Source organism: Carassius auratus, unplaced genomic scaffold, assembly GCF_003368295.1.
Source record: "Carassius auratus strain Wakin unplaced genomic scaffold, ASM336829v1 scaf_tig00216674, whole genome shotgun sequence".
Taxonomy (NCBI): domain Eukaryota; kingdom Metazoa; phylum Chordata; class Actinopteri; order Cypriniformes; family Cyprinidae; genus Carassius; species Carassius auratus.
This window is the reverse complement of record NW_020528685.1, coordinates 49,073-65,054: the sequence shown is the minus strand read 5'-3', so window position 1 is coordinate 65,054 and position 15,982 is coordinate 49,073. Positions and strand designations below refer to the sequence as shown.

Below are 15,982 nucleotides of genomic sequence, written 5' to 3'. Positions count from 1 at the left end.
TCCTGAACAGAGCTTTTCAATAATGAAGGCGTTCGCTCTGAAGTAGATCTGCTTCCCTAGTGCTCAGAAACATCTCTTGTTGTGCACGAGGTCGGCCAATCAGCAACACTGCAATCCATATTGTGTGCAAAATGTAGAAAAAAAAATCCTCACTGAGTAAATCTGTCCATCTTTTATTGTGTGATCCATTTAATTTCATCTTAAAGGGGTCCTAGTATGTTCTTGTAGAAAGCCTTGATTTTGTTTTGTGGGTGTAGGCAACTCAAACAGGCTCTCATTATAGGTTGTTCGGGAAAAACACATTAGTTTAAACAAATTTTACATTATTACAACACCTCTCTTCCCAGTCTGGCATGGACATCTCAAATAGTCCCTGTATCACATGAAGGCCCGCCTTCTGAAATATGAAATGCGCTGTGATTGGTTAGCTGGGCCAGTGTGTGTTGTGATTGGCAGCACTCACCACCTTGTTGGGAAACGTCATGCCCCTTACCATAGCCACCTGCGAGCTTCAGTGTAAATATTGCGTCAAAATCAATTCAATTTGAGCGCGATTTAAACCGTATGATTGTAAGCACTCTACGTTCATCTGCTTTGGGAAAGCTAGCGTGTCTCAGACATCTTCTGTAGTGCAGCTCAACCAGGTCTCATCCCATTCGTCAATATTTGTGATATCACAAATCCCAGGAAATATGTGTTTTATTCCAAACGAGCCTTTCGTTGTAGTTTTTGAAAAGTGATTTCTGTTCAATTAAATATCTCCTGAATTGGACTATTAGCTTTGTAACTGCAGATAGTGTTTTTTATGCTCAAACAGAAACATTACAGACTAAAGTTGGGAAAAGTGAAAAAGTATAATAGGACCGCATTAAGTCCTGTTTGTCAATAGTTCTGTTCTACATGTTCGCGTAATGCTATTATTCTATCTGTTTCTATTGTTCTCTCATTTTGTCTATTTTTATCTTTATCCTATATCTTTTGTTTTATCATTCTATCGTGATTGGGGCTGCACAGTTAATCAAAATTAAATTGCAAAGGCAATAAATCGCGATTAGGCAGAAGCTGTGAATGTCATGCGTATCTTTCAGTCCTGTGATTAGCAGTAAATCTCCATCCAAAGGTCAGAGGGCGCTCTCGTGCTGAAAACCCAAATAATAAATAAACAGAAGATTGAACTGCTTTCTTTGATTCAACGTGACTAATAAACACACGACTACGGCATTATATGGTTTATTTGAGTTCTTATTATTAAATTTTCAGGATAATAAAGTATATTATAATTAAATACTAATCGACATTTGTCACTGCTTAGAACACAATGAAATATTGTGTGACTTAATTATTCTGTGTAAGAGTAAAAACGTTGTTCAATGTGGTATTTTCACGTGCTCTCAGATGGAGGAGCATTTACTACACAGAGACGTAGTTCACTGAGAAGATACGCAAACAGCTGTCATTATCGCAAACGATTTCATCGTTTTCATAATTGTACGATTATAGATTATGAACGTGATATTGCATAGCTTATCAGAGAACTACGGCTCTGTTGTAAATGCTGGTCCACGGGAAAGCAGGTGACGGAGATTTACTACTAATCACAAAACTGGATTTACTGAATAAATGTGCATGACAATCGCGTTTGATTAACCATGATCACGTGATAAACAGGAAAATAACAATCAATTATGGACTCAGAAGTCTGCATGATAAATCACAGTGAAGCTGCTTCGACACAGTCTGTATTGTATAAAGCTCTATTGAAATAAAAGCTACTAAATATCTTTGAGTCTATCTGTCGGGCTCTGTGGCATTTCAGATGCACTTCACTGACAATCATGGCAGAAGTTGGACTAAATTTAGCCCCAGAAGCACAGGTGTTAAATAGAGGTCATTTATAATCATCATTTACTCATTCTCATTACCACTTGCTCCTTTGGCCTTTCTACCTCTCTCTCTCTTGCTCTGTTCTCTCTTGCTCTCAAACTGGTGACGGAAATGTGTTTTACAAACCTGTCATTATTCTTGCAATTGACCCTTTAAGCTCCGCCCCTCTTGGTTACTGTTGCTAACTCGCATGACATTTACAAACAAGCTTTTACTCTTTACTGAGAGAAGTCTACGGGGGATCGGTGTTCTTGGGCAATTACAATAAAAGTACGCTTCAAGCTATCCAACCACGCAAATCCTCCACAGACTGACATTAGCAAAATGGCAGGACAGCAAGGTATGATTTTTTAAGACGGGGCTTAGCAAAGGTCGTTTGAGAGGAGAGGAGTGAGTTATTGCATTTGGATGAAAGTTTATAAAGAAAAACTATTTTCTTTTGAATAACGAGCATTCAATAAATCTTTTCCCAACAAGACCAAAAACTTGTATTAAAGTAAACAGGAGCGATTTTGATTTCATGATTTTATTTTTGCCCTTTTAACAGCATCTTTTATGTTGTTGAGGATGCCCTTTAGAATATGATTTAACCGTGACATTTCCAGACTATCTCTCAATGGATGTCACTGGCGCATTTGACTCGCCCCCACAGTAGCTCTTTCCAAAAAGAAATAAGGTTGCACAGATCTCTAAATATTCAGTAATGCTTTTGCTGGAGCAGCTCAAAGTCACTTTCAGAGCAAAAAAAAGCATGGTAATCTCAAAGTCAATCTCATGTCTATAAATCCAATTCTTGATTGGGCACGGATTTCTCATTATTCGGGAACCGTCCGTTGTTGTCACAGATGAATGGAGATAACCCCATTCCTCTTTGGAGAGGATGTCGTGGATAGTTTTCTAGCATTGGCCCTATTAGATTAAATCTGCCCCCGGCCCGGGTGGGGGCCATAGCCTCGGCGAATGAAAACCGTCTGACTGTTAATCTGAGCTCATCAGACTTGTTCATAAACGAAATCCTCTCTAGGTCTTGGCGAGAACGATGGTAGGTCAGAGCCGGCGGCTTACTTAAACTCTGAGATTCACCTGTTTGTAAGACCTCGGTCCATATGGCTCATATCAGCGAGCGATTATACGGCACCCTGGGACACTTGCTCACATCTTTATCTTGGTTAAAGAAGAGCACGAGGAAAGTCACTGGGAAGAAAAACGATCATCTGAACCTGCAAAGGCATCAGTTTGGATCCTCATTTTGCTTTTGCGGTGTGAGAAACGGCATGTTGTGAATGCAAATGTGACGTCTGAATCCAAGAAAAGCATTACACTGCATACGTGTGATGTGGATTCAACAGAACATGTATTACAGTGTAGCGCCGACCTCTTCTGTTGAGGTTTTCCAAGTACTGTTGGGTTAAATCATTGTCTGAATGAATTTTGTTTAACGTAAACACGCTTTGACTTTATTTTAAACGGCTAACCTTATGTCATCAGTTGATAATCAATGGAGCTGTTACAAACAAAAGTGAGGTTTCCTACATAGATGAGTTCCTGACCAAGGATGTAACCAAATATTTAAGATTTTGGGTTTTAAAGGTCAAAGCTTGAAAATTGTTATTGATTGCCCACTGTTCTGCATTTCTTCTCCAAACATGACAAATGTAAGACAGCATTACCTTCGAGGATAAAATAATCCCCAAACTAAATTGTGACTGGTTCAGTTGAAAATCAATAGTTAAATAGAATACTTTTAAGATTGTGGGAAAGGTCCTGTGTGTTCATCTTTACAAGTAAAATATGTTTAATTAATATTATTATAAATTCTAAAATATCTAGAATTTATTTATTTTTATTTTGTTCTGAGAAGTATTGAATCTTAAATGTTTGTAATAGATTAAAATTGAACTATTTTGGTAAATGTAAACTGTATTTTTGAGATGAGTTGTGATTTAGCTAGTATGCTTACACCAGTAATTACTAATTTAAGAATCAATAAAATAAAATAAAAAACAATCTGAATCGGAATTTTTCGTTTCAGTTATTATTAAGGTTCAGTTTAAGCTAGAAGTTCGTTTCTTATGTAGACCCAGGTTTGGAACAGAACCATTGAATTTCTTGACATGAGTTTCTTCTGCCTATATATAATCTTATTGTCCAGATGAATGTCAAACCTGTTCCCAGGTCAGTTACATGACACTCAGAAGTTTTATTCATGCTATGCCCGTGTCTCAAGCCCTCTTTCTCTTGGCTTGATTTATCACCTCCGCACCTCTGTAGTCAGTGATGTATGTCCTCCCCGCTGTTCTTAATCTCACCCTATACAGCACTAAACACAGTCAGGACACATTCCTGTGCTGTGCAAGAAAACTGATGGGTGCCTGCAACATGATCTCTGGAGAGTTTCGTATATATGTATGTACAGACTCAGACGCAGATATGTTTGAATTGTGCTAGCGTAATGCTAATGGCATACTGTCCAGTATAACGTTCACTGCCTGTTTTTAATAGTGTATGCATGTGACAAATGAAATTATAAAACTGTTTCCAAACAGGTTTCCTGAACATTAATTTCTATGTTGTGAATGTGAAACAGAAAAAAAAAAAACAATGGTCTAACATCGTAAAGTGCATTGCATTGTGGGCTTCAGTATTTCATGTATTCAAGCGTATGCTGCAGAAAATTCCCAACAGTGCTCTGCATACATGCTGCAATTTAGCATGAGTGCAGCAGTCATCATCCATCCAGAACGTTCTCCAGGTGTTTGGTTCAGAGGAAATGACAGACTCTCTCTCTCTCACACACACACTCACACACACAGATGTCACAGGCAGGCTGGTAAATATTCTGCTGGCGTTCTGTTCAGCTGTGAAGCACCTGATGGCAGCGTTTCATTACTGCCGCTCGGGTCGATGCGTACTGCAGGTTCACTTGTTCACGATGCCCCTCGACCCTCTGACACCTCAGCTGGGATCTGAGCTTGCACTACTGGTGTATGAACACCTTGACTTCACCCGGTACCTAGAAACATCAGATAAAGTACCAGTGACGAATCCGAGACATCGAAGTGAATAGCTGGAGGATAAACATGAAATAGTGTATCCCACAATGCAGTGCACTTAAAATTATTCTTTTTGTAATCGTAAAGGAATACTTCACCCAAAAATGAAAATTTGCTGGAATTTTACTCACCCTCATCCAAGATTTTTTGATTTGGAGAAATGTAGAATTAAATCACTTGCTCAGCAATGGATCCTCTGACTGCAGTGAATGGGTGCCGTCAGAGTCCAAACAGCTGATAAAAACATCATAATAATCCACAAGTAATCCTCACCACTCCAGTCCAGCATTTAATAGTCCATAATCCATAATAATGCTTCCTCCAGTGAAAAAGTCCATCTCTTGTTGTCTCTCACATTAAAATCCACCCACGTGTTTTGAGCGGTTTTCTCATGTAATTGGTGTTTGATCAGAGCATATTTCTCTCCTAATTCAGAAGAGACTTCTTTTTCTTCACTGGAGAAAGCATGGATTATGTACCCATATTTTAGCCAGTGGTTTGAAGTTAAAAACTCTATATTAAACTCTAATAATGGATTTGTAACTTACAAAAACAATAGCTTTTGGCTTCACAAGATGGACTGGAGTGGTGTGGATTATTGTGATGTTTTAACAGCTGTTTGGACTCTCATTCTGATGGCACCCGTTCACTGCAGTCAGAGGATCCATTGGTGAGCAACTGATACAATGCTTAATAATGCTATAACGTATGCAAGTAAAATGGATTGCAGATGACAAATTAATGATGACTTTGTGGCTAATAAAAAAGCTTACACAAAATTAGATTCAAAAGACAAAATGAAACACCTAATGTACATTGCATACTTCACAGTATACTGTTTAGAAGTGCATGCCTCTTCACTTGTTTTCTTCTTAAGTGACCTTTATATTTCCGGGCTTTGCTCTCGTTCTTTGACCGCATGCATCTGTATGAGCAAGATAAAGACTAAATGATGCTTTTCGCAAAACTCTTTAACAACACCAAAACCAGAGGAGAAAAACTGTCGTATACTTAAGGCTCTCAGAGAGATGGGTTTGATATCAGGCCTGTAATTACGCAGAGATGTGACTTGCCTTTCAATGCAACGGAGGAGAATTGGTAGGAGGAGAAATGCAATGGAAAAACGGTCTTTCTCTCCCCTCGTGTCTGGTTTGAATTATTTAGTCGTTGCACAATGTGTGCAAAGTGAAATCATGTTAAACTCCGTGTCGAATGAGGTGCTGTTGAATTTTGAGGGTGTGTTGTTTTCCCTCTGCTTGCGCTGATGTCTTATTGGCCTCTAGATGGGATCGTGGAGGTCATTAAACCTCCACAGTATCTGGGTTCTGCTGACCTTAGCGGGCCGCTCTGCGCAGGAGGAATTGGAAACAGAGGTCATTGATTTGCAGCGGTGCTCTGGAATATCTTTTCTCACTGCAGGGGAGGGACGGACACGGGTTTGTCCAATTTCTGCTTTTATTTCTAAATCAAGCAGGCACCGGGTGATGCATGCTATTGTTTGTTGTCTCTATATTTAATCCAAACTGTGGCGGTTGGTAGAGTTCGTTCTTATATGCGCCCTGTTTAACTGACAGGACTTAAAAACACATGCAAATGATAAACTTTCACTCTATGATGGTTAAGCTGTGCAAGTAATCCTGCGATGTGACTATCGTGGTTTCGTACATCGCAATATCGACACTTAAACGACACATCATGCAGCCCTATATATATATATATTTATATATCCAAAGTACTTTGCAGCATGACGAGTTGGCTTTGATGTTATGGCCAGAAATTATTTCATTATCTAGCAAATATTTGTAGATCAAATACACCAAAACCAAAACTTAGAAAGGGTTTCCTGTCAGATGTGTTGTTACATTGCATTGCGTGTATGAAGTTGATTTGGCTTTGTTGATGTATAATGGGACCAGTCTAGTTTAGCACCGTCTCCTTTCACTTTGTTGGTTGAAAGCTGTAACTTGAAGACATTTAATCCCACCTTTGGCTTCTAACGTTAACTGGTTTAAGCAACCGATTCAGAGCCTGTTTTTCCAGGTTGCAACTTGGTGGAAATGTGAAAGCCGAGTTTGTAAATGTTTTTATAAACGTTTGAGCTGCCAAATTCATTCAAATGCTCTTGTTAAGCCTCACATTAACTCACCAACACACAGTACCACATAAACACACATGGTGATTTAATCGAGGTCGTCTCTCCTGCAGGCTTTCATTAGCGCCAGCAAGGAAAGGTCAATTGTGTGCTTACTGTTTTATGAAGCTTTAGTCTGAAAGCCGGAGGCTGCGGTAACAACACTGTTTCTACAGTTTAATGGAGTGTCTGTGTGTGTTTTGGTGTTTTGTTAGAAATTGAACCGGTGGATGTTGGTTTTGGACGAGGAACCACTGGAGAATGTAATAAGGCTCACAGTCTCCTATTATGGACCGATACCTTGTACTATTTTTTTCCAGAGTTTCTGCAGGATTTGATATTGATGACAAGCCGGTTATGGGTTACTTATTGGTGTGCTGATCAATGTAGCCTCTCTGATACTGAATTTTCTCTTCTCAGAGTAATCAATGGCAGACGGTAAGGCCTGCAAGAGTTTGGGTAAGCCGATGGAGCTTTCTAATAGAGCTGTGGGTGTCTCTTCATTAATCAGTGTCCAAACTGCACACAGGATCTATCACATATAAACTAATGAAATCACTGCGCGCTGCGCCGCCGCCTCTGCTGTTGTTCCTCAACTCGCCTTCTTTTAATTGGCATTTGGCTCATTTTCCTCAACGTTTAATCAGCTCTGAAAGAAAGCGTAACTTGAAGCGGCGCTCCATTGGTTTCTTCACAAGTCTGACTGCGTTTGGTGGCGGTGCGTGAATTTGGACGGCTGCCAGTGGGGTTTTTGGACGACGTCTGAGGGTTGATGCAGACGTTCAGTCAGATACTTTCTCTTTATTTCTCCATCTGTCTTTTGTCCTGTCTGAAACAAGCAATTGCATATACAAAGTCTTGGGTGTATGTTTGTGATGTAACAATTAGCTGGTTTAGTTTACTCTAGCCAAGTCATTAGAAACATTAAAGAGATAGTTCACCCAAAAATGACAATTCTGCCTTCATGTCGTTCCAAATCTGTAAGACCTTCATTCATCTTCTGAACACAAATTAAGATATTTTGGATGAAGTCCAAAAGCTTTCTGGCCCTGCATAGACTACACCGTCTACTTCAGCTCTGACTGGTAATGCTTGGACTAGAGCATTGCAGCCATTGTAAGTGTGCATTAGGGTCACCCTTTTGAACCATAAAATGACAAATAGGACAACCTTGCCCCATTTTCACAGAGCTGGTACCCAATTTGCAACCGTTCTGGGTGTTTCCTCCAAAGAAAAGCCATTCTGCACAAGAAAAATAGTCCCTTACACCATTAAACTGCTGGTCTTGAACCAGAAAAACTGTAGCATCTGAGACCAAGGGTGCGGAATAACGGAGGCATTTATTTATTTATATATTTATTTATTTATGTTTGTTTAATTTTGGTTTTAATTATATATTTATATATTTTAAAATATAATTAAATAAAAAATATATTAAAATAAATTAATAACATTTTAAATCTACATTTTTATTTATTTATTTAGCAGAAGCAAGGCAAATTCATTTTACAAGACGAACTATAAAGGTGTTGCAGTGCAAAGCTGCACCAATCATGCTATTTGTCCCATCTGTTCCAAGGTGATTTTATTATAAATGTACATTTATATTGACTTTAATTCATTTAGCCGAAATATGTGATTTGATAGCTATGAACCGTTTAATCAAAAGCACCTTATAAGGATGCACGTTACTTTGAAATGTCTTTTAGTGGGCTATGTAAGTTCTCCGAGCTCTCTTACTCTTACCAGACCTGATGTGCTGTGCTTGTCTGGATGCAGCTTATGTGGTAACAGTCGGTTGCGTCATCAATCGGCTCTCGAGTCTGGCTGCTTCTGAGAGTGTCTCTGGGGGCCGACCGTCGAGGGCCCCTCAGGAGGCCGTGAGGAGGTCCACGTCAGTGCTGTCAATTTGTATTCACCGGGAGAGAAACAAGCCCGAGGCAACCTGTCGTCCCTGGTTTAGATGGGGCATTCCCAGCGGGACTCTCCTATTGGTTGATCTAAAGCGTCAGTCATCATTAGAGCGTTACCATGGTGACGCAATTCCCACCTCCCATACCTCACCAACTGTTTTCTGTGTCCCCGAGCGAAACCTGCGCTATGGTGATATTGTCTTGCTATATGATTATTATGCACACTTGTGGTTGATCAATGTGGGTTTTAAATTTGAAATTTGGCTCATACCTGGATTGGTAAAATAGTACCATGATAGATGTCCAAGTACCATGGTGAACTTCTGCTGTGTTTATCCACTTACTCTGGCTTGCAAACAACTCCCTAGTCCTTCAAATCTACAGAGAACAAAATCTGAACGTTAAAACCCACTTCATAAATACCCATTAAACGATTTAGTCTCCGTATGAGGGTTTTAGTATTCTCAGCGCTCGCTGAAACAAATCAAGGGATTAGATTCAAAGTTCTTCTCGCAGGAATAAAACCAATATTTGAGCAGAGCTAGGTGAGACTTCAAAGACTTTCTTATATGCCCACCCAAGGAGAAAAAGATAAAGCGAGAGAGAGAATGAAAGAGAAACGCTCGAGCAGCTTTAGCCGCTAATACCTGCATGTTCCCCCTCAGGCGAGCCGTGCGCCCAAGACTCGTCTCAACAGGTCAGATTCTCATACGTGAACGTAAATACAAGACGTGAATATGAAAGTCTAGATGCAGATGTTTGGAACATTGTGTGTGCTTTCAACATGATTCTTGCATTGCTGCAAATAAACTTTGATTCTCAAGGGGGCAAATACTTCCTCGAAGTGCTGTTGAACCTTATACTGTATGTTGTGATTGAGTTAGTTAAGTATAAATGATGCATGATGTATAAATCTCAATACCTTATCCATCATTGGATGGTATTAGGTTTTTCTAAATTTATCAATGCATAATGTATTGTTGCACGATATATAAACACGCCAATATTGCAATATACGAAAAATACAGGAGTTTTCAACATATGACTGAAATATCTTTATTTGAGTCCATCTGCATTAAAATATATATATAATTTGCATCCATGCATTAAAATCAAAATAAAATGAAGTAATTTATTAAAATTAATTATTAATGAAAAAGCTGAAATACAAAGGTTTTTTTTGAGTGTGCAGACCTTTATACATTTTTACAAGAATCAACCCAAATCTCTTTCAGTAAGCACGACATGAACTAAGTTGTTGTTAAACTTGTTGTTATATGCCACATTGCACATTAAATTTGACTTTAAAAATGATAATTATCATGGTTTTATTTGGATTTTTATTAAACAAGTATTTAACAAAATAACAAAAAAATTTGCAATTATATTCTACTATAAAATAATAACTTGAGTCGTAAAAAGTACAGTAAAATTACAATAATAATATTAATATCAAATTTTGTTTCCCATTTTCAAATGGTAAACCATCAAGCTTATATTTTCATGCATTGCGTGTAAATAGAAATATGCGTTGCTGGTTTTTAAAATGAAATACTTGCTATATGACGAACTACATGTGTATAAATGCTGGGATTTACTCTGAATCCTGTAGCGCATATATTGATTAAAATCAAAGGCCACCCGATTTAAAAGCCATATCATAATATTTTCCTTTTTGTGGCGTTTTATGTATTTATTTTATTTAGACAAAGTAGCGTCGAATTTTAATATCATCGTACTGGTATCGACCAGAATTGGTGAATTCCTACTAAATATGAACGTCTTCTTTACAACCAAGATCCTCTTCAGATGTTTTTTCTGTCTCTCGTTATGAAGGATAATACAGCAATTAGTCACATACTGTATAGTCTTATACAGTAATTCTTATTCTTCATGTTCAAAAGGTTAAGATATTGGTATTCAGTCACGGACACAATATTGAGGTATTTTCTCCATCTTAAAAGTGTTTGAGAGATGCAGGGAAATCGAATGGCCCTCTGTGGCTCCTTTTAGTCTTGAATGTTCATTCTAGCTTTGAATCAAGTCTTCCATTGTTACAGAGAGATACCCTCCGTCTCCCCGAGGACGTCCCGAGAGATTAATTGATTCCAGAACTATTATTTGTCATCATTACCCTCCATTTCCTGTTGCCATTGTGCCTTTGTCTCCAGATAAGTGTGGAATTACTGCTTGAGAGGGCTGTTTTGCTGTGCTTTTTGTATTTGCCTGTTCTGTAGGGAGCTAATGGCGTGTAGAATCAATTTCTGTTTGGCCTCGTTCCCTCGCTGGAAGCTGGATAGAAGTTTTGTGGACTGCTCCCGCCGCTTTCATTTAGGGCATGGGAATGGGTTTTGGATTTCGTTTTGGGTTGAAAAACAAGGTTTAAGGGTAGAATCCAATTTATGGATTTAGACGGACTGGTCGTCCGCAGACTGGCCGTGGATGTATTAGTTTCAGACCGCAGGTTATGAAGCAAAGGTGAAGGAATCTGAAAGTGTTTTCCAAATCATCCAGCAAGGCTAGATTCCTATGCCGTAATTTTGTGCCATTTTGTTCCTCTGCCAGAGGTCATGGAGTCTTTTGGAAATAAACTGGAGGGAAAGTTGGTTGAACTTCAGCAAGCGTGGGGCAAATGCTTCGCATCAGATTTCACACTGCTGAGCCTTCGCTATGTTTGCATGTAACAGTGGGCCTTTATTATTGTAATTTGATTAATGGCAAAGTCTTTGTCGGAGCTTTCTTCAGTAGCGCTATTGTGTCAATGCACCAGAAGTGACTTCCCCCTCCCGCTGGGTCTTGAAGACTGCTGAAACCGCCGCTCGTTGGAGGGGAAAATAATTTGACAGGCTCACGGCCCCCTCTCCAGCCCCTCCGAGGACTCCCATAATGCTCCTCGTGGGCCCGGCTGCTTGTTCTCACTCGTGTGAGTGATGAAAGAGTGGGGCACAGAGAATCAGCCCTCATCTAATCAATGACAGTACTGCAAACGCTCCCCCCAGAGCAGCCGCATCGCCTCCATCAAGATGAGCTGCAGCAAATGTAGTCTTGTAAACAGTTTGTTTGCGGTCGCAAATTCCGGTTTTTGTCCCCCGTGCAATTTGATGGTTTTACATGCACAAGAGCTAGATTTATTTCCTTTGAAATTCTACTCGGACTACTGTATTGTTTGCAAATTATGGATAAGTAAATTGTATAAACGGTTTTTGATAGCAAAATATTTTTAATATATGCATTTCGTTAATAATATTTAAATTAAGATGATGACTATTTCTTTGTAACCTTTGTGTTTTCTGTATCTGGGTTTATGATAAATGGTGTCCATATCAAAAAATGATCAAATCTTCAATGCCTGAGGGGTTTTATTTATTATTATTATTATTATTATTTTAATGGTTTTGATACTTATTGTTATCGCGCTTTCTGAAAACGAAATTATCTTTGTAGCCCAAGAATTACCCATAAAGTAAATGTATTTAACGTTAACATGTATTATTCAGAATCTGACAGCTTTGCGTGAAAATAAATGGTGTCCATTTCGGACCAAAATTGAATGCCTGAGGTTGGAAAATATGGGTTAATAGATTAACATGTGCCTGGTATTTTGGGATGTTTCAGAAATCTAGTAAATAAAGTAGGTTGAAATAGAGCTGAAGCCCATGAATTAGCGTGAGGTAATTGAATTAGCTGATTGAGTTGGCAGTTGGGTTCAATCAATAGATTGTCTCCGATTCTGATTGTTTTGGGGTCTCGGTGTTACCAATAGGTGTAGAAATGGATTTGTGGTATATGTGCCCTCTGGGATCCTCAATTTCCATGTTTTATGAGGTAGAAATGGACTCCTGAGGGAGGAACCCCACTCCACCCAGATGAGCCCCGTTTTTATTGCTGTGAAGCGGCCCACCTGTCATCCCCTCAGCTCTTATGGAGATGGATTACATGTGCCGTTTTTCTCTCTGAATCTATAATCTTGAGTCACAGCGCGAGGTAAAGTATCCTAACACGCTAATGCTTCAGAGAAAGGGATTGTGGGGGAAAAACAACACCATGTGACGGACCGATGAGTGTGGAGAAGCGTGAGGGGCGGCTATTTCTAACCTGTTGAGTGCTAATGACAGGTTCTGCACTTTACTTTCAGCATCAAAACCCTCCCTTTCGCCCTCAGTGCATCTGATGTTCAGAACTGTTTGTTCACGGAGCAAATTCTGATTTATCTGAAGCGTTTGAAAGCATCTGGGAGAAATGAAAAGAGCCATTGCCTTTGGAAGATGAAAAGACAAAGGGAAAACACGGATGAAAGCACAAACTCTCTAATTCTGATTGGAGTCGGTTCGAGTGAATGGGAAATGAAGGGAGGAGATGCAGTAGAAGACTTGTGCTCTTTCTTTAGCCGTCGAGAGGGTTTCAATGCTAGCGTCTGCAGTCGGTGTGAAGACTGCTTAAAGTTTTCAGTGAGGATTGTGATGGTGTTTTCGTTTATGGAACTCAACGGCGGTCTACGAAGCTTAAATGTGCCATAGTCGATTAAACATTTTCCATTACATTTGAATGCGCAGAGATGACTAAATGAGGAAAACGGTGCTGTTTTCAGCTAACGTTGAATGTTTTACATGCGACGCAAGAAAAAGACAAATTCTTTGGTGCCAGTCGAGCATGAACTCCACCTTTCACATTTTAGTTCTTCCAAACGATGCTGTGTCAGCGTAATTTGGTCTACTGGTTAGTTTCCATGGGTTTATAATTGTAAGTAAGCCGTGCAGCTTGAGCGTTTAATGTTCTGCTGATGGCTTCATACCCACGAAGGGCCCTAGAGATGGCAAATCCCCGCTTGTATCGCCACCTCGAGCGTCATCGTGTTTCCTTTCATGCTTGTCTCTGCGCCACTCATGTGTATTCCCACAATGCAACAGTTTGTCAGACTGACGCTAAGGGAATAGTATGCGACACTATAACCGATTTCCTTGATTTTGTTTTTGAATCTCTGCCGCTTTTCCTTCCCAGACGTTCTTGGCCACTTCTTGTTCTCTTGCAGTCTTTGTATGTGTCAGTATCTCTCTCTTCCGCTCTCATTCACCAGTATGTGCCATTTCCCTGGAGAGCCCTTGCCCCTTTCTGAGAGGTCTCGCTGACTGAGGCGGTTCTGAAGTGGGTTTTCCAGAAAGTGTGCAGTCTAAGGCTAACAGCTTATACTTATCAACCCCGCAGCCTCATTTTCTGGCTGTCTCGGGGCTTCTGGGTCAAGGATGCATCGCTGTTGCCCTCCAACAGCAATCCTGGACTCCGTCCGATTACTCACAGCCAGCCCGTGACAAACATCCAAAGCCACTAAACAGGGGCGCGTTTGGCCACGTTAGTCCAAATGTTTCCCAGCTGGCTCCACTACAATTAGCGTGAAACTGTGGCTTTCCAGTGCATTGCATGCTCCCTTTTTAGATCGAGAAAATGCAAGTACACAAGTCTGCATGTCAAGATTTTTCAGTTTCTAATTCCTTGTTTTTCTAAAATTGTGTTAAAGCTAGAATGCAATGTTAGTTTTTCATCTTTAGAGTCAATAAATGGGGTCATTAAAGTAGCTAATTTGTGAATGCTTTATGACATAAATGTAATTGAGCTTTTTCATCTGTTTCTCAGGTAAAAACATATTTTTAGGACCAGATTAGCTTGAGTGACAAGCAAGCGGTGAACACATTAGCTTCCGTCTCAGATTGTTATGTATTCAGTGCTTTGTGTCGAACACGAGAAACTTGTCATTTCCTACGTAATTAAAGAACGGAGCAGCTTGCTTGCTTGCTACCTTATTGAAAGTCTTGGCGTAATTGTTTTTCGCACAACACCACTGGTGCAGATAATTGGCCATTAGTGCTGTCTGAACAATGTGGGTTGGTGGCTGAACACTGTTATGTTTTTTAATTATACGTCACCATAAACGGGAGGCAGTTATGTCGTTCATAACTTTTCCCAGAAGTATTTTGCTTAGCCGTTTCACAGCGGAAAGGTGAGGGACTCTAACCCATGAATGTTTCAGAATGAAAATCACTTGGCCAACAAAAGATTGTAATCTGAAAGCTGTAATCATGTGTTTTTGAGAGTATCATTTCAAGTTCTATGATGGCTTTTTTTTTGTTGTTGTTGCATGAAACTGGTATTGCTTCAAGACCCAGATATAAGTTGGACATCTATGATTTCCTTGTTGCGGAGAATGTGGGCGAATGTGGCGTCCGGTCATAAAAAAATGGAATTTACTGTATAAAGCAAAATATCAAGAATTTGCACAATTTATTTTATATTTTTATTAATACATTATTGTTAAGTAAAGTATACCAGAAAAATAATTTACCAGAATTTATTTAGTTGAAAAATGTCAATGCACAACATTGTATTTCTAAAAATAATAATAATAATAATAAAAATAATTTAAAAACTTATATTTACTAAACTAAAATTATTTTAATTTTCTTTCTTTTTTTTCTTTTTTTTTACTGAAATCAATTAATTACAGATGCTTTTAATTATTAAAATGTAATGAAACCATTAAAGTGAAATCCAGAAAATTAATGGAAAACAGAAATTTGGTTAAAATAAAACTAAATTTGAGAAAAAACTATAAAATACAAGGCCTGAAATGTGTGTTTGTGTGTGTGTGTGTGTGTGTGTATGCGTGTGTGTGTGTGTGTGTGTGTGTGTGTATATATATATATATATATAATATATATATATCAGTTAATTAGACATTGTTTTTGAGTAATACAATTTAATTTAACCATTTAAAACAGAGTCAAAAAAATCTAAACTTGGGGAAAAAAACTGAACTGGAAAATGGAATTTGGAAAAAAAAGATAAAACAGAATTTGGGATTTTATAGGGCCCTACTAAATTTTATTTTATTTTTATTTATTCTCCTTTGTCTTTCCATCCCCATTAGACTTTAAAACACAAATTAAGATGTTTTTAATAAAACCTGAGTGGTTTCTGTCCCTCCACTGAAAGTCGTGAAGTGATTGTAT

At 38.8% G+C, this 15,982-nt stretch overlaps 1 protein-coding gene across 5 annotated transcripts in view; it reads left to right on the top strand.

Moving 5' to 3' along the window:
- The window catches only part of LOC113098796 (neogenin), an 83,751-nt gene that overhangs the window by 21,628 nt on the left and 46,141 nt on the right, over positions 1-15,982 (top strand). The gene's annotated exons all lie outside the window — the stretch shown is intronic.